Raw genomic sequence first — 25,485 nt, 5'->3', positions numbered from 1 at the left:
GTTATAGAATCAATAAAAAAGTGCAAATAATTCCCCATACCCTCAAGTGGTTCTGAATAGTTTTAATTACTAGTGTTGCCTTAACTGATTACTTAAATGTGTATATACACACATACACACATAAATGTGTGTTTTCTTCTACACACAATCATATATCTACATATATGTGTACCTGCACATACCTAAATTTCTGAAGTATAATTTTATTCTATATTGAAACTATTTACAGTAGACATGAAGCTATAACTAAAAAATGTAAGCTAGGAAAGAATGATTTAATTTCTTGAATACTTTAGTACTTACTGAGAAATCTTTTCAAATTACATACTCTGAATTTGGTGTGTAAATTTAGTATTCAAATAAATACTCCGTGTTAAACATTTCATATGTTTTTGTCCTGTCTCCTTAAAGAAACAATACGCACAGGTAAGGTAGGGACTCTGTATTATGGTCCTCCTTTATCCCAGATATTGAATACATAGTAGTTGAATATTCAAGAGAATCATAATCCAAATCAAGAAAATAGGAGTTCATCAGTGTGGGAACTCCTTCACCTGAGGCACATCACAGTTTATACGCAGGTATTTAATAGATAGTGTTAGTTGCCTAGGGCTCAGCAAAGTTGTGACATCTATTTGGAGTAGAGTTAATAATTTTTGTGTGCAGAATTTCAACTAGACTCTTTTTTACTCTAGACCCAAAAAATATCTCCACCATGTTACATTGCCCTTCATAAAATCCAAAATTCATATATTTATCATTTTGTTTATTTTTAAAAACCTTAGAATTAATACTGTATATTGGTTCTTTAAAAAAAAAAAACACCTTACCTTCTGTCTTGGAATCCATACTGTCTGTTGGTTCCAAGGCAGAAGAGTAGTAAGGGCTCAGCAATGGTGGGGCAAGTGACTTGCCCAGGGTCACACAGCTAGGAAGTGGCTAAGGCCAGATTTGAACTTAGGATATCATCTTTAGGCCCGGCTCTCAATCCACTGAGCCCCCAAGATGCCCCATATATTTAGCACTTAAAAGAAACTTTACATATCACATCATATAAAAAACTGACATTTCTTGAGAAATAGCACAGAGTAGTTAGGGAAATAGCTCAAGTTCATACAGATAGTAACAGAGATGGGATGCAAATTTAAGGGTTCTGATTGTAATTCTAACACTTTTTTTCATATTGGACAAAGCTGCTTGCTTTAAGCTGTACTATATTCAACACTTTCTCTAGTGGCAAGAAAAAAAGAGCATATATTGTTTATGAAAAAGGAAATTCAAAAGAGAAACTGGGTAGTCAGTAAAAAAATTTCATTATGGAATACCAAATATGTATGGGCAAATTGGAAAATGTTGCCTATAATAAATTTTACAAGAGATAAAAAATTATATCTAAAGTTTATTTTTTTAGGGGGCAGCTGGGTAGCTCAGTGGATTGAGAGCCAGGCCTTGAGACGGGAGGTCCTAGGTTCAAATCTGACCTCAGACACTTCCCAGCTGTGTGACCCTGGGCAAGTCACTTGACCCCCATTGCCTACCCTTACCACTCTTCTGCCTTGGAGCCAATACACAGTACTGAGTCCAAGACAGAAGGTAAGGGTTTAAAAAATAAATAAATAAAGTTTATTTTTTTCAATACTTTGTCCATGAGCACATGATACTAACAAATGCACAGCAGAAATCAGTGGAAAATTTACAAATATATATATATATATATATACATATATATATATATATGTATATAGATTACTTAGTTGTATTACATAATAAAACTTTTAATGGCTTTTGCACAAGGATGAATTATGTTGTTAAATGTTTGTGTTTCCTGATGGTTCATATATTACATTAATATTTAAACGTTACATTTTGACTAATAATACATTTTCATGATTGAACTGAACTCTTCTTAAACCCAAAGCTTTTATTTTGATAGATTTGAGGCAGAACTAAATCTTTAACAAAAAATTTTGCTAAAAATTTATATTTTGGGGGCANGTAAGGGTTTAAAAAATAAATAAATAAAGTTTATTTTTTTCAATACTTTGTCCATGAGCACATGATACTAACAAATGCACAGCAGAAATCAGTGGAAAATTTACAAATATATATATATATATATATATATATATATATACATATATATATGTATATAGATTACTTAGTTGTATTACATAATAAAACTTTTAATGGCTTTTGCACAAGGATGAATTATGTTGTTAAATGTTTGTGTTTCCTGATGGTTCATATATTACATTAATATTTAAACGTTACATTTTGACTAATAATACATTTTCATGATTGAACTGAACTCTTCTTAAACCCAAAGCTTTTATTTTGATAGATTTGAGGCAGAACTAAATCTTTAACAAAAAATTTTGCTAAAAATTTATATTTTGGGGGCAGCTGGGCAGCTCAGTGGATTGAGAGCCAGTCCTAGAAACACGAGGTCCTGGGTTCAAATATGGCCTCAGATATTTCTCAGCTGTGTGACCCTGGGCAAGTAACTTGACCCTCATTGCCTACCTTTACCACTCTTCTGCCTTGGTACCAATACACAGTTTTGACTCCAAGTCGGAAGGTAAGGGTTTTTTAAAAATTTATATTTCTATACGAATTTGAAAGTGCTTATCTAGAAAACTGACTTTTACCTTTTTAATATTTAATTGATTTTTCTAAGATTGGGTCTCGCTAGCACACCCAGTTGGAAATACTATTGCCACTAATGGACTTCATCCCAATATTGATCCTTTATCTTGCCCTATTTTCCCAAGCTGACCTAGTTTGATGCTTCTTACACAGTTCAGTGGTCTCTTGCTCCATTATCAGTTTGGTTCACCATATCCATTTTGAACTTAGTGTGGGCACCCAATTTGATTTGATCTTACTACAGTTAAAAACTCCTTAACTCAGGTATTCTATCAACCTCACTCTCAGCTTCTTGAGCAGTAGTGATAGAGGTATGACCATCACATTCTGGCTAATTTTGCTAAAAATATACATTCAGAAAAAATTTAGTTTCTTCTTAGTAAAATGAAAAAAAATTACAAAATGTTATATTGTATAGAATTCAGCTAATAAGTAACCTAGGTATATGACATATTCACGGACAGTAGAAGTTTTCAAAAAATCTACATATTTTGCATCATTAGAATAGAGGGGTATGAGCATTGCCACTTGTCACTTCATCAGATTATCCTCTTTAAATCTGTTTGGCAGGAGTCTGCCGTCCAAGGATGTGATCTGGCAACAAAGTTTTCCTTTGGGAATGAGAAAACTGATGTAGAATAGAAGCATTGTATTATACTATCGTATTTTCCTTCTATGAGGAAATTGCTGTTTTATTGTTGGCTGTAACCATGGATTTCAATAATTAAAAGGAAGAATAGACAAAATTCTGAGAGGCAAGAATTGGAAATTTAATAAAAAACCATGTCAAGCATGAATAATATCTTGAACACTCAATTCATTGGCCTTGATATGCTTCCTATTAGACCCCTGCTGTAATCACATTTTGGTGTCTAAAAGCTCTCATGCTTGCACAAAAAGATAGAGACAATGTGTGTTTCTGATTTTTTTTCCATCTCAACAGTAGCAAATCCCCTGGTAATCGGATACTTATTCACTCATTGAACTTATATTTATTGAATTGTTTAAAAATGACAAGTCCTAAGCTCTCAAAGTACTTTTAACAACCAAACACATGTCAAAAAGAAGTGGGTTTTTCTCTTTTTATAGGTTTATGTGAAAATAAATGTCTTCATATATGCCTCTAAGATGGAAATTTTTCTGCAGTAAAATACAATGGTACAGGAAAATTACAATAAAGGCAGAAAATTTGGGGATCACTTGAGTTTTCAGTTTGTCAGAAGGTCTCTAATTAAAATTGATTTTCAGAGGATGAAAATTTGGAGATGGCAGGGTGTAGAGGAAAGAATAGAACATTGATAGTCAGAAATTTTGGTTTCTTGCCCAGATTTCGAATTGTATTCTGTGACTTGGGATGAGTCAATAACATTCTATTTGCAGAACTTAAAATGACATTCCCATGACTCTAGTGGCTGCTGGATCTTTGAATCCACTTAACAATAGTGAAGCGAAGATGATTTCATTAATCTTGTCTCACTAACCATGTGTATCCAACATTGAACAGATAGAAAGCAAAATAATTCACAAAGGGATAATCATAGAAAGCTTTAGAATGATGAAGTTTCAGAGTATGTAGATAAGTGTACTTAAAAGTTCTTGAGACTATGAGCTTAAGAAATTGTCATTTTAAATTAATTAAAGGAACAAAGTTAAATAATGGGGCCACAGGTGGATAGTTCCATTTATTAGAGTTCTTCCTTAGATTCAAAATTTACCTCTCTATGTCTTCCATACAGTGTTACAATATTTTTACCCTTGAAGTTATAAAAAATATATGGTTGGAATTTATTTATTCTTGATATTTTATTTTTCCCAATTGCATATGAAAATTAAACTTCCTTTTTAAGAAAAAATGAATTCCAAATTCTTTCCCTCCATTACTTCCCTTTCCCACCATTGAATAGGTAATAAATTTGATATATGTATAATCAGATAGAGCATATTTAAAATTATGCTCTTAAAGAAAAATAGAAAAAAGAAATAAAATGAAATAAAGTAGGTGAGTATACTTTAGTCTGTTCTCAGGCTTCATCAGTTCTTTAGCTGGAGGTGGATGACTTTTTTAATCATTCAGCCCTTCAGAAATATCTTGGATAATTGTATTCCTGATAATAGGAAAGTCATTCATAGTTCAGGGGTTGTCATGCAATATTGCTTTTACTGTGTACAATGTTCTTCTGGTTCTGCACACTTAAATTTGTTCATCTCATACAAATCTCCCAGGTTTTTCTGAAATCATTCTTTTCATCATTTCTTATAATTCAATAGTATTCCATTATAAGCATGGACCAGAAATTGTTCAACTTTTCCCCAAATGATGGGGAACTCTCCTGAATTTTCAGTTCTTAAATACATCCCAAAAGACCTGCAATATGTGTGTGTGTATGTGTGTGTGTGTGTATATATACACACATATATTTTTTTCTTTAAAAAAAATCTCTTTAGGATAGTAAAAGTGGTATTGCTAGATCAAAGAGTATACAGTTTTATAATCATATGGGTATAATTCTAAATTTCTTTCCAGAATGGTTGGATTAATTCTGTGATTCATCAATAATGCATTAGTGTCCCAATTTTTCTACCCCTTCCAACATTTGTCATTTTTCCTTTTCATCATATTAGCCAATTGGATGTGTGAAGTGGCACTAAAGTCTTTTTTTAAACTTGCATTTTTCTAATCAGTAGTGATTTAGAGCAATTTTTCCTTATGATAGCTTTGATTTCATCTTCTGAAAATTATCTGTTCATGTCCTTTGACCATTTATCAATTGGGGAAAGACTTGAGTTTTTATGAATTAGATTTAGTTCCTTATATATTTGAGAAATGTTTACAGAAAAGTTTACAAAGCAACTTACTTCAAAAAATGACCCCCAGTTTTCTGCTTTCCTTCTAGTCTTGGCTGCATTGATTTTGTTTGTGTAAAACCATTTTTTTATTTAATGAAATCAAAATTACTCATTTTATATCCTATTACACTCTTCATCTATTGTTAGGTCATAAATTCTTCTCTTAGCCATAGATTTGACCAGTAAACTATTTCATGCTCTACTAATTTTTTTAATGGTATCAGACTTTATGTTCCAATTATTTACTCATTTTGACTTCATCTTGGTCTGGGGTGTGTGATGTTAGTCTATACCTAGTTTCTGCCAAACTATGCTCCAGTTTTAGAAGTAATTTTTGTCACATGTTGAATTCTTATTCATTAAGCTTAGATTTTTGGTTTTATCAAATCCTAGATTACTATAACCATTAACTATTTTTATGTATTATGTACCTAATCTATTTCATTGTTCAACTACCCCATTTCTTAGCCAGTACCAGAGTGTTTTTTTTAATTTAGATTATTTTTCCTTGATTCCATGATTCACGTTTTTTCCCTCCCCCTTTCCCTCCCTGAGCTGATGAACAAATCCACTGGGTTCTACATGTATCATTGTTCAAAACCTGCTTCCATACTATTAATATTTGCAGTAGAGGATCTTTTAACATCAAAACTCCAATCACATCCGTTGAACCATGTGATTGATCATATGTTTTTTTCTTTTGTGTTTCTGTTCCCACAGTTCTTTCTCTGGATGTGGATGGCATTCTTTCTCATAAGTTTCTCTGGATTGTCCTGGATAATTACATTGCTGCTAGTAGAAAAGTCTATTACATTCTATTGTGCTATAATATATCAGTCTTTGTGTACAATGTTCTCCTGGTTCTGCTCCTTTCAGTCTGCATCAATTCCTGGAGATGCTTCCAGTTCACATGGAATTCCTCCAGTTCATTATTCCTTTCAGCACAATAATATTCCATCACCAGCATATACCACAATTTATTCAGCCATTCCCCAATCGTTGAACACCCCCTCATTTTCCTTTTTTTTTGTCACCACAAACAGCGCAGCTGTAAATATTTTTGTACAAGTCTTTTTCCTTATTATCTCTGTTATAATAACCTAGCAATGGTATGGCTGGGTCAAAGGGTAGGCATTTTTTTTTGTTTTTGTTTTTGTTTTTTTTAAATTTTAAACCCTTAACTTCTGTGTATTGACTTATAGGTGGAAGAGTGGTAAGGGTAGGCAATGGGGGTCAAGTGACTTGCCCAGGGTCACACAGCTGGGAAGTGTCTGAGGCCGGATTTGAACCTAGGACCTCCTGTCTCTAGGCCTGACTCTCACTCCACTGAGCTACCCAGCTGCCCCACGGTAGGCATTCTTTTAAAGCCCTTTGTACGTAGTTCCAAATTGCCCTCCAAAATGGTTAAACCAATTCACAGCTCCACCAGCATTGTATTAGTGTCCCAATTTTGCTACATCCCCTCCAACATTTGTCACTTTCCTTTGCTGCCATTTTGGTCAGTCTGCTAGGTGTAAGTTGAGTGCCAGAGTGTTCTGATGATGACTGCTTTGTAATCATGTGATCTAAGCCACCTTCCTTCACATTTTTTTCATTGGTTACATTGATATTCTCTGCCCTTTGTTCTCCTAGGTGAATTTTTTGATTATTATTTTCTAGTTCTATAATTTTTTCAAAGTTTGGTTGCCATGGCAGTGAATAACCAAATGGTTCTAGATAAAATTGTCATTTAATAATGGTTTTGCCTAATATTTTTCCAATTATTTAGATCTGGCTTTACTTTTGTGAAAAGTGTTTTGTAATTTCATTCAGATAGTCCTGGATTTGTATTGTCATATAGACTCCAAAGTATTTTGTACTGCCTAAAGTTATACTTAATGGAATTTTTCCATCTCTTACTGCTGAATTTTGTTCATAATATGTAAAAAATTCTGATGATTTATTTGGGTTTATTTTAAATCCTGCAACTTTTCTAAAGTTGTTAATTATTACAGCTAGTTTCTTAGTTGATTCTTCTAGGATTCTCTAATTATACCACCATATCATTTTCAAAGAGAATTGTTTATTTGTTGCTTATTCTTAATTCCTTCAATTTATTTTTCCATTCTTATTGCTATGCTAGATTCTTAGTAGAATACTGAATAATAAAAATGACAAAGGCATCTTTGTTTCATCCCTGATCATATTAGAAAGGCTTCTAGCCTATATTCATTACAGATAATGCTTGCAGATGGTTTTGATAGATACTAAACATTTTAATGAAAGCTCCATTTTTCCTGTACTTTCTAGTGTGATAAATAAAAATGAATGTTTCATGGGGCAGCTGGGTAGCTCAGTGGATTGAGAGTCTGGCCTAGACATGGGAGGTCATAGGTTCAAATCTGCCCTCAGATATTCCCCAGCTGTGTGACTCTGGGCAAGTCACTTGACCCCCATTGCTCACCCTTACCACTCTTCCACCAAGGAGCCAATACACAGAAGTTAAGGGTTTAAAAAAATAAAAATAAATTTAAAAATTAATATTTTATTTTATAAAAATATAAGTTGATCTATTGATATAATCTTGGGATTTCTATTGGTTTTTTCTTTAACATGGTCAATTAAGCTGGTAGTTTTCTTCTTGTTGAAGTAGTCTACATTTTTATTAATTTTTTGTAGCTCTCATGCTGGTATAATTTTCACAATTTTTCTGACATATTTTGATCCATATTGTTCCCTTCCCTCTTGTCTCTTCCCCTCCCCCAAGACAATAGATGTATATGGTGAACATGTGTTGTACAATATATATTTTCATTTTCATTATGTTTTGAAAGAAGACATATCTCTTACACTAAAGAAAATTCATGTAGGAAATAAAGTGAATAATGGGATGCTTTAATATGTGGCCCTGTATTTTTATATAAATCCTACACAATCATGGTATATAATTTCTATCATATAATGCTGTAATCTCCTTTCTAGTATGTGATTTAATGTTTTATGTCAATATGTATTGATATTGGAAATTGGTTTTTAGTTTTCTTTCTCCATTTTTGCTCTCCTAATTTAGGTATCAGAACTATATTTGTGCCATAAAAGGAATTTGGTTGTACTCTTTCTTTGCCTATTTCCAAATAGTTTATATAGTATTAAAATTAGTCATTCTTTGAATTAGACTCACTTGTGAATACTCCGATTTTTTTTCTTGGTGAGCTTATTGATTACTTGTTAAATTTATTTTTCCAATATAGAATTATTTGAGTTTTTTTGAGAATTCCATTTCTTTTTATGTTAATCTGGGCAAATTACAGTTTTGAAAATATTCATTACTATTAGATTATGAGTTTTATTGGCATATAAATGGGTAAATCAATTATTCCTTCTATGTCATCATCATTGGTGATTTCACCCTTTTCATTTTTGATATGGGCAATTAGGTTTTATTCTCTCTTTTAATAAAACTAGCTCCCTATTTTATTTAATAGTACTATGGTCCTGCATTCAGTTTTTCTCCTTTGGTTTTCAGGATTTCTAATTTGTTCTTTTTTTGTGTATACCCACTTTGTTTATCTATTCTTTCTCAATTTTATTCATGTAAGCATTTTGTGATATAAAATTTCCTTTAAAAGTATTGCTTTGGCTAGATCTCATAAATTTTAGTATATTATTTCAATGTTGTCATTTTCTTTAGAGAAATTATCAATAATTTCTATGATTTGTTCTTTTGCCTACTCACTCTTTAATATTAGATTATTTAGTTTCCAATAATTTTAATCTATTTTGATGACTAATGTAATTTTAATTGCATTATGATCTGAAAATAATGCATTTAAATTTTCTGCTTTTATTCATGTGGTTGTGCCCTAATATATGGTCATCTTTTGTATAGGTGCCATGTACCACTGAGACAAAATATATTCCTTTCTATTCCCATTTATTCACATCCAAATTTCTTTTACATTTTTTCTAAAATTCTATTTATCTCAACTTATTTCTTACTTTTTGGTTTGATTTATCCAGATATTAAAGACTAAAGTTGAGCTACCTCACTAGTGTAGTTTCCCTATTTCTCCCTGGAGCTTATTTAACCTCTTTAATAATTTGAATGTTACGCCACTTGGTGAATTGTGTTTACTACTGATGCTGATATTATTTCATTGTCTGTGGTACACTTTAACATGATGTAGTTTTCCTAATTATTTCTTTAATTTAGGTCTATTTTTCTTTTCCTTTATTTGAGATCATGATTACAACTCCTGCTTTTTTCTTTATCATTTTTTTTATTTTAGCTGAGACAATTGATTGTGCTTCAGCCCTATATTTTTTATCCCATCTTTGTGTTGGCTCTGCCACTTGTGAATTCATTTTGTGGTGTTATTTTATAGTTCTTTGGAGGGGAATTTAAGAGGGTTTGAATGATTCCCTGCCTTTAATGCTACCATCTCATTTCTGCTTCACTATAGTTGACATTTATATAGCAGTTCATGAGTTATAAAATACTTGGCATACATTTATCCTCATTACTCTGAAAGATGGATAATGAAGAAATTATGCTCATGTTATCAAAGAAGAAACAAACTCAATTTTTTTGTCCATGTAATTTTTGAGTTAAAAAAACTGGCTCCAGCTAAATATCAGCCCCAATTCCTTCAGGTTTGGTTCTGCCTACCACAAGTCCTAATATCTTGTCCCAATACTTGCTGCTCTTGAGCTCTCGGTCTAAATGCTGCTTCAGTATATTAAGTCTTGGGCAGAATATATTTCTCCCCTTCTCAAAACAGTTTATATAGATATTAATTAGGACTACTAATTTTTGTGATAATTGTGGTAGGAGGGCTAGAGGCAGAGTTGGAAGCAATAGGAAATAAATTTACTGAGTCAATTCTAGTGAATAAATCATAATTTAGGCTGTACAGTTCCATAGGAGTGTAGGCAGCTTGTAGTGTTGGGGCATTGAGTGAATTTTTTAGGGATTAGCTTTTTATGAATACAGATATACATATCATTGTTTAGTCATTTCAGTCATGTCTGATTCTTTGCTCATATTTGTCTCTCAACTAATGCATGTGTGTCTCTTTGATGTAGCAAACATTTATTCTTTTATAATGGTCCAGATTTTTAGTTACAAATAAACATTCATTTGAAGGTACTTCTGGGTGAAAAGTTGGTCTATCAATCTGGATAATACTTTTCTCTAAATTTAAAACAAAAAAATGATATTCTCTATTTTCTTTGCTGCTCTTGAAGTTACACTGAAAACAGGATCAAGGATTCCTGAAATGTTGTGGGTTTTTTTTGAGCAATTACATCATTTTGAAAATAAATGAATAGCATCTTAAAGTAGCTACTTAACATTGGATTGCAATTGTAAAAGTTACTTCAGTCTGTGGGGCATATTTTCTTAATAGCATATAGATGTGTTCATGTTTATGTGTTTATCTAATCAATACAACAAACTTAAAGCAACTAGTCAGCTCCTATTTGCAGTACAACATGGTAGGTACTGATGGTGAGGAACAAAGACTACTAAGACATAATCCCCACTGTAATGAAGCTTGGTTTAATTGAAGAACAATATACAGATATGCCAAAAATATATAATACAAAATGAGACATCATCTGTTCATAAAAGAGTAAAAACAAACAACTCTGTGAGAGCTAAAGAGGGAAAGATAATCTTATAGGATAAATGTCAAGGACTTTTGATGATATTCACAGTCTATTTGACAAGATGAGTGTCCCAAGAGAATAGAAGTACACTTTAACATCTGCCTCCAGGTTTCTTATTGCAACCTCATGCATGGCAGTATAAAATGAATTTCTCTAACTAACCTTATCCATTTCTTATCACTCCTTTATTCCACATTCTCTTTGTACTTTTCATTATTGTTTTGTTCAAAAGTATTATGTGAATGAATGATTGTTTTCATTTTCAAACCACTAAGATATGGATAAGGACCAAACATTTGATTAAATTATTATAGTAAACTCTCAAGTTAGGGAAATTAACTCCCTTTAACAATGCAAGTTAAGATATTTTTTTGATATTTATATTCTTAAAATTGCCCAGAGCACTGACAGATTAAATCACTTTTCCAGGTCACCACATCTAGTATGTGTCAGGGAAAGGAACTAAACCTAATTCTTCCAAATTCTGAAACAACTTTTCTGGCTGCTATCATGCTGCCTCTTTTCAAAGAATTAATGTATTTTATGAACACTATAAGAATTATGTATTGATACGTGCTTTGTTTTTTATCCCAGAGTCATGAATAAAGACACTAAATATGATTTAATATAATTTTAAATATTTACAAATGTTATATTCATTTAATGATTGAATAGCTTAACTAATGAATTTGTTAGATATTGACCATACCAGTGCTTGATAGCTATGAGTTCCCTAATAAAATTTGCCAGTCCCTCCATATCATGAACCAGAAACACCAAATAACTAGAGAAAAACATTCTCTCAGAGATCTAAGTCTAAAAGCATGGATAATATTATTTTTCTACTCACTATCATATCAAGACTTAAAAAAAAGACTCAGTTATCCTAGTTTATTATTTAAACTACCTTTTTACAATTGTTACTGAAGAAGTCAAAAAGTCAGTATTTATTATCTCCCATATGCCACACCTTATTCTAAACACTTTATAAATATAGTATTTGGTTATCACAATAACTCCGTGAGGTGAGTGCTATTATTTTCCCTATGTTCCAGTTCAGAAAACTGAGGTCAAATTACTTGCTCAGGGTCACAGTAATCGTAAATATCAGAGATTATATTTGAACTTGGGTTTTTCCAGCTCTACATCCATCACTTTATTCACTTTGCTACCTAGCTATATATCTTGTTTGTATATACACAAGATATACAAAATAAATTTAATATGGTCTCAATGGGAAGGCACTAAGACAGTGTTGGTGAAGATGTGGCACGTGTACAGAGTCAGCACTTGAGTTCTCCCTCTTCTCAGGGCCTGAGGACATTTTTTGCATGCCCTGCCCCTCTGTCTAGCCACCCAAAACAAGCACTTCATCACTCAGCTCTCTCTAGTGATGTAGGGACTCAGGGACAGGAAATGAGTTCTAAGCAGAACATCCATTCAGAAATGGCCAGGAATAGTAAGGAGGCGCAGTGTTTCTGGCTCATGATACTACAAGATAGGGAATAATGAGTAAGAAAACTAAAAAGGTAAGAAAGAGCCAGGTTTTAAAGAGGTAGATTAAAGAGGTAAACTATTAAAAGTCTTAAGATGTACAAGATAAAATGATTTGAGATATTACAAAGTTTAATCATATTAATTCCACCAATTCAAATACTCAATCAAATAATTACTGATACCTCTTAGTGCTTAAGGGAAGACTGTCTCTAGCTAGATCTAAATGTTGAATTCAGCTCATTAGTTTACTCATTAATTCATTCAATAAGTACTTATTATATAGACTTGTAGAGGGAGCTATATAGTGGATGGAAGGATGGACTTTTTATCTGGAAGAACTGAGCTTGAATTCCATGTAGGCATTTAATTTAAGCTCTTGGTCTAAATTTCCTCATTTATATCATCTGTATCACAGAATGATTCTGAGGATCAAATGAGAAAATATCTAAAGTGATTTAAAATGTTTCAAGTACTATATAAACATTAGCATCAGTATTATTTTATGACCAATATTATTATGATGATCAGTATCATTATTATTTATGGCTGTGCTTCTTCCTGCAGAGATAATCATAGAAAAAAAGGAATAATCTGCTAGGGATTGGTTCCTTATTTGTAAAAGGAGTAATAATTTGGAAATTTGATTTCTAGATCACATACTTATCTACCTATAAATATGCATATGTAATATGTGAATCAAAACAAACAAGTTAACTTTATTGTACTAGGATGATAAGGAAGAATGTAAATATATAGAGAGAAATAAAGGAATCTTTTTGATATATTTCTCTTTTGACGAGAATGGGATATCTTGAATGTTGTATCTTTGCTTTCCAATTACATATGTCTTTAGAAGATATTGTTGCATGTCTTTTTAGAAGTTATACCATAAATTCACTAGTATCAATATATATTGCAAGAATGCATTATAACAAAATGATAGTAATTTGATGTTGGTAAAATATATTTAATTTTATCTAAAATTTCAAAGGAACAAAAATTTGAAATATGGATATATAACATCAAAATAAGCATAGTATAGTCAGAATTAATACTTTGAGAGGACAGAGAAGCATGGGAATTTCAAATGAAATTTTCCTGTAGACTACAGGGGGAAAAAAGGAAAACAAACTGAAGATGAAGACTTGAAAAAGGGCTAATGACCTAGCCACTCCCCAGTGATGGAGAGACAGCAGAACATAGTAGGCAGTAAGCTCATCCTTACTTTTTGCCCTACCCAAAAAACATGCATAAATAGACATACACCTTTCTGTCTTCTTGTACTTTCGTGTCAATGTAAGAGTTCTATCTTTCAACTTTATTTAGAATTAGATCTCCACGAACTAATTGACTGGATGGCAGACTTTGAATTAAAGTGCCAGTGTAGTACTGAAAATTTCAGTGATTAAACACAGTTCTCCTGGGCCATAGTTTTGAGGATATCTCCAAACACTTTGAGAGTTGGTGAATTATACAATAACTTGAAGGTCACTAGCATATTATATGAGTACGTTCCAGCGGCATGTTTGCATTGAGATACTTCAAGAGATCTATAACTACATCAGTCAATGTCAGTTGATCAATAAGCATTTATTAGGTATATACAAGTTCCTAGACAGTATGCCAAAACTTAGAGATACAAATAATTTTTTAAATTGTATGCAACCCTCAAAAAGGTCACTTTCTTCACAAATGTTTTTATCATCATTTCATATCTGTGAGGCACTATATTAATGATGGAGACAATTTGAAATTAGCCTACGTACAAAAAAGATACATAGATAACCAAATTTAACACTATACTACACAAAGTATTAATCATCAAAATAATCTGGTCCTGGATAAGAAATTGAGTAGTTGAATAATATAATAGATTGGATACACAAAATACACAGTAATAAATGACTATAGTAATCTAGAATTTGACAAATTCAAAGGTGTAATCAATTGAAAAATAATTTGCTATTTGACAAAAATACTGGGAAAACTAGAAAACATTTTGGAAAAACGAGGCATAGAGCAAAGTCTCACAATGTAACAAGATAAGGTCAAAATGGATACATGATTGAAACATAAAGTATGATATCATAAGCAAATTAAGGGAATGTGAGAAAATTACCTATAAGAAATATGGCTAAGTGAAGTATTTATGACTAAGGAAAAGATATAGAATATCATAGGAAATAAAATGGATAATTTTGATAACCTTAATTACAAATGTCTTGCCCAAACAAAACCATTACACCCAAAATTAGAAGTACAACAGGAAACTGGGGCAGGGAGGGATATATAGTAAGGGATTTTTTCTGATAAAAATCTCATTTCTAAATAATTCAAATTTATAAACATAAGAACAATTTTTCAATTAATTGATAAATGGTCAAAGTATATGAAGTTTTATAAGAAGAAATAAAAACTATCAATAGTCATTTAAAATGCTCCAAATGACTAAGAAATAGAGAAATGAAAATGACATATACTACCTCATACCTATCAGATTTGCTAAATATGATAGAAAAGGAAAAATGCCATATATGGATGTATTCCAGGAATTCCAGAAATTCCTGAAAATGACTTTAGGGTTGATAATGGAATCTAGAAAAATGGATATATTGATTTGGAAATGATAACAACAGAACCCATGGAAGCTGATGTGTTTCTGCCTCCTTATTAGACTTCTTTTATACCCCTAATATTATACTATTCATCTTGAAGGGACTGTATCACTTAATCATTATGTCTCTAATATCTGTCACATTGTCACGTACATAGAGGGCACTTAATACCTGTTCAAGTAATAATTGTTGTTATTCAAGTAATAATTACTTGAAATTAAATTAAATTATTAATCCACAGTTGATTACCATAAATCACTTAAAACATGTGAATTATCAACTCACTCAATTTATCAAATCCACTCAAATTTTTTCCTTAGTCTCAATTAATCAAATGCTAGGAAAATATGCTGGATGTCTTATTAGATAATGGATGTTGAAATAATAACTAGCATTTATAGTCTGCTTTAAAGTTTGCAAAATGCTCCACGTATACCATCTCATTTGATCCCTAAAAGTATATTATGGTGAATCCAAAAATCAAAGTATTTGCTAACTATTATACCAATTGTCTTTTCAGCAAGTGCATGAATCTGACCAAATCTCTTAACTTTTCTAGACAGAGTTTCTTCAAAGTCAGTTCTTCCTGATTCTCAAATTGTTCCCATATTCACTAGGCAATATTGCCTCAAGTTGACTAATCTCTGAATTTCACTTTTTTTTATCAGGTAAAACTGGAGATGATGTAGAGTGTCCCCAAAGTCCTAAGATTTTAGCCTATTGGAGCTTAAAACTCCACTAAGACTTTCACCATACTGTCTTATGTCTATAGTATCTACCTCACAGGGCTTTTTTTAAGTGAGGAAGTTTGTTTGTAAGACACTTCAAACTCTAATCACCAAAACCAACAATCGTTAGTATAGGAGGAGAAAAAGGAGGAACAAGAAAAATAGTAGAAGAGGCCCAGGAAATAGGTTAAATAATGAAAAGAGACCATACAAAAGCAAAGAATACAATGTTGTTCTGGAAGGATCAGGAGACTCCTTTTCACAGGTTCATCAAGCAAGAATTCAGTGAGAAGGAAACATTGTTATATTTAGGAAATTTCTTATTCAAAAGAACAACTAGAACAATGAATGAAAAATGGGGTCACTCTTTAAATACAAATGTAGTATGCTCATGACAATATTTACTTGGCTAATAATTACATTTAGATCATCTTGTGCTGTTGATGTGTGCAAGTTTTTCAACCTTAAAAATATCATAACTGAGCTCAGGAATAGGCTGACTGGGAGCACTTAGTATTTCATGCCTATGAGCATAAATTGTAATGCAAGGTTTTACTGCTGCTTCAGCAATAGATATGTTACTGAAAATCTCACTGTACGCCAAGTTCTGAAGCATGAATAACATTCCAAATATATTTAGTGTAGTTGTTATTTAAAAGAAGCTTTGCAGTAGATCCTTCTGTCAGAATCAAAATTTAAGAGTATTTTAAAGGACTAAATTGTATCAACTGACATGATGAATTTTTTCAATCCATAAGTCAAAGAAAATAAATGTAGCAGGATTAATATTTATATTTCAAACTAAAATTATGAAATCTGATTGCAGTTATTTGTATTTAAAGTACATTTACATAAATAGGAAAAACTATACCAAATGATATTTTTAAATGTACATGCATTCACAAGTCCATCTAGTGCCAAGCAAGCATTTACTATGTGCTAGACATTGTGTTAAACACTTGGTGTGTAAAGAGGCAAAAACACAATCTTTGTCCTTAAAGAACTCATATCTTAATTGGTGAAATTAGGAAACTACAGTGTATAAAGTTATATACAGAAGAGATGGAAGGTAATTTCAAAAGGAAGGCACTAGAAGTATCAGGGATCAGTATAAACCCAAATGCTATTTGAGCTGATTCTTTAAGGAAGCTAGAAAAACCCAGAGGTAGAAGTGGAGGAAGAACATTCAGTTTGAGGAAGAACATAATGGAGAGAGAGTATCGTGTGGAAGTCACAGCAAGGGACATGTTACTGGGTTATAGAGAATTTGGGGTGAACATATAAGACTGGAAAGGAAAAAAGGGAAAAGATTATAAAAGGTTTTAAATACCAAATATAGGATTTTGTATTTGATCTTGGAGTTAATGGGGCTATGTGAGGATAGTGATAAGTTCATACATGAGTTTTAGATAGCTCACTTTGGCACTTAAATAGAAGATGAATTAGAAAATAATAGCAGGGAGACCAACTAGAAACAAGTAACTCCTTTCTACTTCTTTGCAAATCTAGATTTTTTAAAAATTGTTTTTTGATGGCCAACACATAATTGCTATGACTAGTATCTTAGAGAAACTATTACAGATTTGGCATTTGTAATTTATTCAAGAGAAAAAGACAGAAATAAATTTCTTTTTTTTAAACCCTTAACTTCTGTGTATTGATTTATAGGTGGAAGATTGGTAAGGGTAGGCAATGGGGGTCAAGTGACTTGCCCAGGGTCACACAGCTGGGAAGTGTCTGAGGCCAGATTTGAACCTAGGACCTCCCGTCTCTAGGCCTGGCTCTCAATCCACTGAGCTACCCAGCTGCCCCAATAAATTTCTTTTTTTAAAATAGCATGATGGGTATTAAGATGTTATAATTATACAATGTTGTTAATATAAATTAAATTATAAATTATAATAAAGTAATATAAGTTAAATTATATATTATAATAAATATGGAGTGCTCCAAGTCTTTAAGTGAATTTTCCTGAAACTTATACTTTATCTTCTATTCTAAATCTTTATTCTCAATGGACAGAAACAGCCTAAACCAGTGATGGGCAAACTTTTTAAAGAGGCGGCCAAAGGAAAGGAAATGCTCATCTGTCAGTCTGTTTCTAAGGCAACTCTTTCGAAGTTTCATTGTATTGAATCCTACTCATTGTATTTGTCAGATTAGGAATAATGTGGTGCAGCCAAATAGAACATTTCAGGGGGCCCCCATCTGGCCTGCAGGCTGTAGTTTGCCCATCACTGGCCTAAACAATAAAAAAGATGCATTATCATTTTGGAACTTTTCTGGAGACTCCAAAATATTAGGTAGCAGGAATGTTGGAGAGTTAGCAGATAGGAATTAGTGAAAATGAGGTTTTGAATCAAGAGAGTTCCACCACTACCATTACTAATCCACCATCTTTTGTTAACTAGTTCCCGAATTCTCTGGCTGAAATCAAGGATTTCATTGTGAGGCAATTTTAGGAATTATGAGGAGGAAACAGACTTAATAAGCAACATTTTTTTCCCTTCAGTTGGTTGGTTTTGGCCATTAAAGATCAATAAAAAAAGGTTACCTATTAAAGGAGACAAGAGACTAGGTCTTCAAAAATTGTTAACTAATTGACTATCTTTCTTCCCATAACTACTTGATCTATCATGAATTTCCTTTATTGAATCATCACTCAGGCTAAACTCTGTGTGTGTGTGTGTGTGTGTGTGTGTGTGTGTGTGTGTTTTAGATATGTGCTGGACACCAGTTTTCTCCCACTATATTTTCTTTCTTTACACCAGTTTTCTCCCACTATATTTTCTTTCTTTCTTTCTTTCTTTCTTTCTTTCTTTCTTTCTTTCTTTTTAAATTTTTAAACCTTACCTTCTGTCATGGAGTCAATACTGTGCATTGGCCCCAAGGCAGAAGAGTGGTAAGGGTAGGCAATGGGGGTCAAGTGACTTGCCCACGGTCACACAGCTGGGAAGTGTCTGAGGCCAGATTTGAACCTAGGACCTTCCATCTAGGCCCAGGCCTAGAGGCCTGGCTCTCAATCCACTGAGCTACCCAGCTGCCCCCTATATTTTCTTTCTCATTGATCACATCAGTTCATGTAAATTCAGTGTTTATCTCTAGGTAGTTGATGCCAAAGTGTGTGTGTGTGTGTGTGTGTGTGTGTGTGTGTGTGATACTGATTTCTCTTCTGTGAGCCCCTCTTCCTCAATTCCTATGGAATATATTTTCTTAGATCTCCCTGTGTTAAAATAAGATGCTAAGAAACTCTTTTGGGAGAAATCTGGCTTCATTGTGACAGATAAATCACAGGCCAGAGTTCTATAGATTTTCCCCCAGCTCAAAACCTGAGACTCTGACAGGTTTTCAAAGGCATAAAAAGAGGAATTTACAGAGTAGGGGGTGAAGACTTTACAGTGAGTGATCATTCTGGATGTGAATAATAGTAACTCATAGAATATGTACAGCACAGAACCCTTTTGACCTGGGCTTCTGGACAAGTCATTCTGACATAGCACATTCCAACCCTCATGAGCCCTCTACGGACCCTTGGCCTCCAAGGTTACAGCCCTTTAAGGACTCCTGTCCTCCATGAACTTTGAGTGACATGGTTTCTGTAGCCTAATACATGAATTAATTTGATATAAAGTAAATTATAAAATAGATTCTCATACCTGAGATTGACATAGTAACTCACAGGATAAATATGGTAACATATACATTCAAATTTACTATAACAAAACACATATTTGAAAGTATAACTCAGGTGTTATCTTGGAATTACATACTTAATCTGGTTATACACACAGACTTGTCTGTGACTATATTTTTACAACAAATCATACAGTTATAAGATATCAAACTAAGGAGATTCTAAAACTAATTCAAATGAGGGCCAGCTTAATTGTTTCCTTCTTATATCCCTCTCCTTCAGCCCTTTCTGCATAAATCTGGGAGTGGGTCAATACAATCTAATCAGGTCCTCTAAATCTAAATGGTCCTCAAGATCCTGAGGGGCTGGGGACAGACATGATGTAATCTCAGGTTTCTGAACCAGGGGAAACCTGTAAAACACTGGCCCTTTTAAATGTTTTGTCAAAATAAAGCCAGATCTTTGCCCAGTAGAGTCTCCAGGATTTTATTTTTACATTTGTATTCATCTCAAGCTTAACATTTCACAAGTAAAATTCAGTATCTTCTCCCCCAAACCTACCCCTACTTTCAATTTCTCTATTTCTGCTAACTGTATTCTCATATTTTGGGTCACTTGGGTTCACTGTAATCTTAAAAACATCCTTCATACGTCAGTGTCCCTTGATCAACATACATTGTAGGTAATCATATCCAATTCTTGTCACTTTTTCCACCACATTTCTCACATTTGTTCCCTTTTCTCTGCCCATACCACTAATATACTAATTTTAACTCTCATCATCTCTCACTTATTACAGTAACTTTCTAACCCCATGCTGGTCTCCAATATAACAAATTAGGGAACAATAAATGAAGACGTTTTCAAGTTGTGCTTTCTATTACACAATCCAGAAATTCATTGGTAATAAGTTCTCCAGGATGATTTTCTCTTAAAGCTGACGATATTAAATGTATTGATGAATACAGTTAATCTAGCCAATTGATGACTGAAAATTTGGAAATGTCTAATTTATTCCTTTAATAGATTCTTGATTCCATTAGTTTGGATATTCCCTCCATGCGTTATGGATTATCATCCAATCACAGTTTGTCACCCTGTTAGATTCACACACATTTTTCTACTGTTTATAACATGGGTTTCTATAAATCTGCCCCAAAAAATTGCACAATATCCAAGAGGCATTTTGCTAGTAAAAAATTTTTAACTCAAGGACTTTCCATCTATTACTCCACATTTTTACTGTTTGACCAACCCCCTCCTTTGCTAGTCAAACATATAGTTTTGGTGATTTCAAACAGCTTCTCACATGCAAGTCATAATTGGAAATATGGCAATACATTGCAACTTACTTATATCCATCAAGTATTTTTCCATTGCCTATGTATTTAACTTGAAATTTAAAAAAATATGAATCCATAATCCATGAATTAATGGCATAGAACATCCTTGAAAATGTTGGTATTAAAAAGAGATAGATGGGGGCAGCTTGTAGACTCAGTGGATAGAGATCCAGACCTGAAGACAAAAGATTCTAAATTCAAACTTGGCCTCAGGCACTTCCTAACTGTAAGCCATGGCAATTCACTGAAGGCCTAATTGCCTAACCCTTTACTGCTGTTCTGCCATGAAATACATACTTAGTAAGGGTTTTAAAAAAACATATGGGTGCTTTCTCTTTTTTATCTTTTTCAGGAAGAAGCTTAAAGAAGGATCATTGAAGTGTTTTCAGTTTTGTTTGTAATTGCTCAAATGCAATCCTGTCTGATATCTTCATCCTATTCAATTCTATGATGTGTCAGGATTATTTTCCTTTTTGCTTATGTTTATATCCTGAGGCTAAAATGCACTGCCTGGCACTTAATAATATAATCTAGTCTAATGTGAATCTTCCATTACTTTCCATTATTTATATATTGATGGATTAACTCAATTCTTTGCCGATCTAAGTATATATCAAATATCTGCAATATATATTATATAAGTGTGTTTTTTTCAATTAACAAGTATTTTTTCTCCCTTTCACTCCCTGCCTAATTTAAAGAAAAGGAAAATAAATAGGAAAACCTTGCAAGAAATGTAGTCAATAAAAAAAAATTCCACAGACATGTCCAAAAATATGTCTCATTTTGCATAATTCGTCCATTTCTTCTGTTAGGAATCATGAATAGGAATCTTGATTAGTTTCGACCAATTAAGTGAACAGAGTATTATAGTTTTTCAAAATAGTTCATTTTACAGAACTCAGCCAAAGCTTGAAAAAACTATCATGACCCCCTCTCTCTGTACTACATCTGTTATCTTCTCTAAATCAGTTCAAAAAATCTTTTCAGATTTCTCTGAATATGTCCCTTTTATTTTTCACATGAAAATAATATTTTATTACATTAATATATTATACTTTTTCTTTAAAACACTTACCTTCTGTCTTAGAATCAATACCATATTAGTTCTAAGAAAAGCAGTAAGGAATAGTCAATGAGGGTTAAGTGATTTGCCCAGGATCACACCACTAGGAAGAGTCTGAGTACAAATTTGAACCCAGGAGCTCTCATCTGTATGCCATAGTTTTTTTCAGCCATTCCTCCAATAGGTGAACAAGCTCAGATACCTGAGTTTCTTAGCACTACATAAAAAGAACTGAAACAAGTATATTTGTATCCCTAGGTTCTTTTCCCCTTGCTTTGATCATTTTTGATATAGGTTTCAATTCCTTGGAGTCTTTCTTTTGAGTGAGTATGGATTCCACTAAGGAGACTCTTCAATGTTCAAAATAATGAGGAAAAATGTCTTGAAAACAATATTTTCCACAGAATGTAAAGATGGATAAGGGATCATTGTTTTATTTTGCTTTTGCATAGGACATCAATCATAAAAATATGAAACCTCTTTTCAAACACATGCCTTCCTTGTTTATTCCTCATTTGATGTTCAAAAGACCATTGATTAATTTCATAAAGATGGCTTTTCAGTAGATTCTTTAAGCAAGCACTTTGTCCTGAATCAGTAATCACAATGGGTTACCTTTCAGCTAATTGAATCATAGTGGGAAAGTATTTTGTTATAGAAAATTACTTATCAAAGCTTTTATATTTCTTATCCAAGTTTTCATGGAAATTGAGGGGGTAAGGACTGGAGGAGTTGCATACTGGTTAGGGGACTAGACTTGGAGCCAGTTAATCAAGATTCAAAATCTACCATATATACTTATTAACCTTGTGACCCTGATAAAATCACTCAAGCTCACTTTGCTTATAAGCTCCTTGGACTAAATGTCCTCTAAAGTCTTTTCCATTCTATATCTATGCTTTGATATGATAGAATCACATAATCCCAAATGTGTAATGAACTTCACTGGCCATATAACTCAATCTTGACCTATATAAAAAGCTCTACTGCCCTTCTGACCAGGGGTCATCCAGTAATTCCTTTCAATATTTATTAAACACCTATTATGTTCCAGGTTTTATCCTAAGCACTGGGGATGCAAAAAAAAAGAGGAAAATAACAGTCCCTGCCCCCCAAGGAGCTTACATTCTAACGGGAGACACAACATACAGACAAATATATACAAAGCATACTATATACAGAAAAATAGGAAATAATTAAAAGATGGATGGTACTGGAATTAAGAGGAGTAAGGAAAGGATTCCTATAGAAGGTAGAAATTTAGTTGGGACTTAAAGGAATATAGGAAAGGCAGTATTCAAAGCAGAGGAGGGCTTGTGTTCCAGGCATGGAAGACAGTCAGGAAAAAAAAAAACATTTGGAACCAGGATATGGGACATCTTCTTGGTGGAATAGACAGGAGGCTAGTGTCTCTGGACTGAACACTGTATGTTGGGGGAAAGGTGTAACAAGACTGGAAAGGTAAGTGAGGACTAAGTTATGAAAAGTTTCAGATGCAAACAAAGGATTTTGTATTTGCTTCTGGAAGCAATAGAAGGTCACTGAAGTTTACTGAGTGTGTTTGTGAGGCTGTGACATAAATGGACTTGTGTTTTAGGAAAACCACTTTAGTGACATAGTGGAGAGTGGTTTGGAGTGGAGAGAGATTTGAAGGAGGCAAATCCTCCAGCAGGCTACTGCAGTAACAAAGGTATAAGATGAAAAGAGTCTGCAGTAGAGTAGTTGCAGTGTCAGAAGAGAGAAGGGGTCATATTTGAGAGATGTTGTGAAAATCCTTCTGAAGCCAAATAGGGGGGAAAATCCCATTTTTCTGTTTGCAACAAGTCTTTCAAATGCTAGAAAATATCTCCTAGATCTGCACTATCTTCTATTCTTCAGGTTAAATTTCCCCCTTTCCTTTATCTGATCATTTTATGGCATGTTCTCATCATCTTGGCCACCCTCTTCTGGATGCTTTTGAGTTTATCAATGTCATTCCATGTGTCATCCTGATTGAAACACCATATTGAAAATGCTTTACAACCAGGGCAACATGTAGTAAGATTTACTGTAATTTTCTTCTGTAAAGCAAGATTCTCCTTCTACAGCATGAGGTTGCATTAGATTTTTAAATTGCCCCATCATGACGTTGATTCCTGCCAAGCACCAAAGGAACTAAAACTGCTATATATTTTTCTGCTGAATTACTATGTTCATTATTTTATTTCTTAGGTTTGAAGTCATATAAGATTTCAAACATGTCCCTTTTCAGTTTCATATTAGTTTTCTCTGATATTAATATAGGCTATACACCTGTAGGTAGCATCTAGTTTAAACATTTCATTTTAAAGATATAGAACTGCATCTGAGACAGTTAGTAGCTGTCCAAATTCACTGAGGTAGAAAGTATCAGGGGCGAGATTAGAATTCAGTACCATAAATTTTACAGTCTGTTTTCTCATAACAAAGACTGGTAAGTAGTTTATCACTAATCCATTTTTAAATATGAAGAAACTAAAGAAAAGAGATTGTGATTTGCCCATACTCAAACAACTGATAAGAACTTGAGACTGAAAAACATTCATTTTATTCCAAACGATTTCAGAATCTATTGTCTATATACAGGCCTCAACTCTTTCTACACTAATATTCTGTCTACATGAAGCTGTCAATTTCTTTAATGAGATTTATCATATCTGAATAGTACCTCAAACTTATTAAAATGAATAAAGACATAGATTTTCCTGCTCTTTCATGAATAATCATTTTTAAAAAGGCAATTACTAATATCTTGGGGTTTTTCTCACATAGAATATGTTTCCTAAAGGTGGAGTTTTGTTAATATATTTCTAAGCACTGAGCACATATTAAGTATTTAAAAAATCTTCACTTGATTATATTTACTATTTTATGCTTTAAATTTCATATTATTTTAAGCTTCATGTAATATGCCTATAACATAAAATGAAAGTATTAATTCAACTAAAATTATTTTAAAACAATTAAAATATAATTGATAAGAGAAAAAAGTAGATTATGCTCATCAGGTTTCCTAAGCATCTCACCAATTTAAATTTTTCTAGATGAATTATACTTTTTGAGCAAATCTATTTTTTCCTTTCCTCAACACCTGACAAATTAAAACTAAATTCTCACTGGTATTTCAGGAGTTTTCTATGTTCCAATTATGTTGGCATCAAAAATACTTGTTCTGCATATAACATTTAGAGTAGAATTAGTATATCATGCTCTTAGTAAACCTTGTCACTAGGATTTGGATGTTTTGCCTTTATTAAAAGAATAATAGTCTCGTATTGAAGGAATCAGACTTTTTTGTCATAATTCTGTCACTTGCTAGTTCTATGACCTTGATCAAATCATTTAACTTTCTTGGCACTAAATTTCCTCATACAGTATGTAAAATGAAGGTACTTGGACTGCATGATCACTATAACTTTTTTTTAATCCTTACTTTCTATCT

This window comes from Gracilinanus agilis, chromosome 1 (genome assembly GCF_016433145.1).
Source record: "Gracilinanus agilis isolate LMUSP501 chromosome 1, AgileGrace, whole genome shotgun sequence".
Classification (NCBI taxonomy): Eukaryota; Metazoa; Chordata; class Mammalia; order Didelphimorphia; family Didelphidae; genus Gracilinanus; species Gracilinanus agilis.
The sequence above is the reverse complement of the archived record's forward strand: the minus strand, read 5'-3'. Positions refer to the sequence as shown.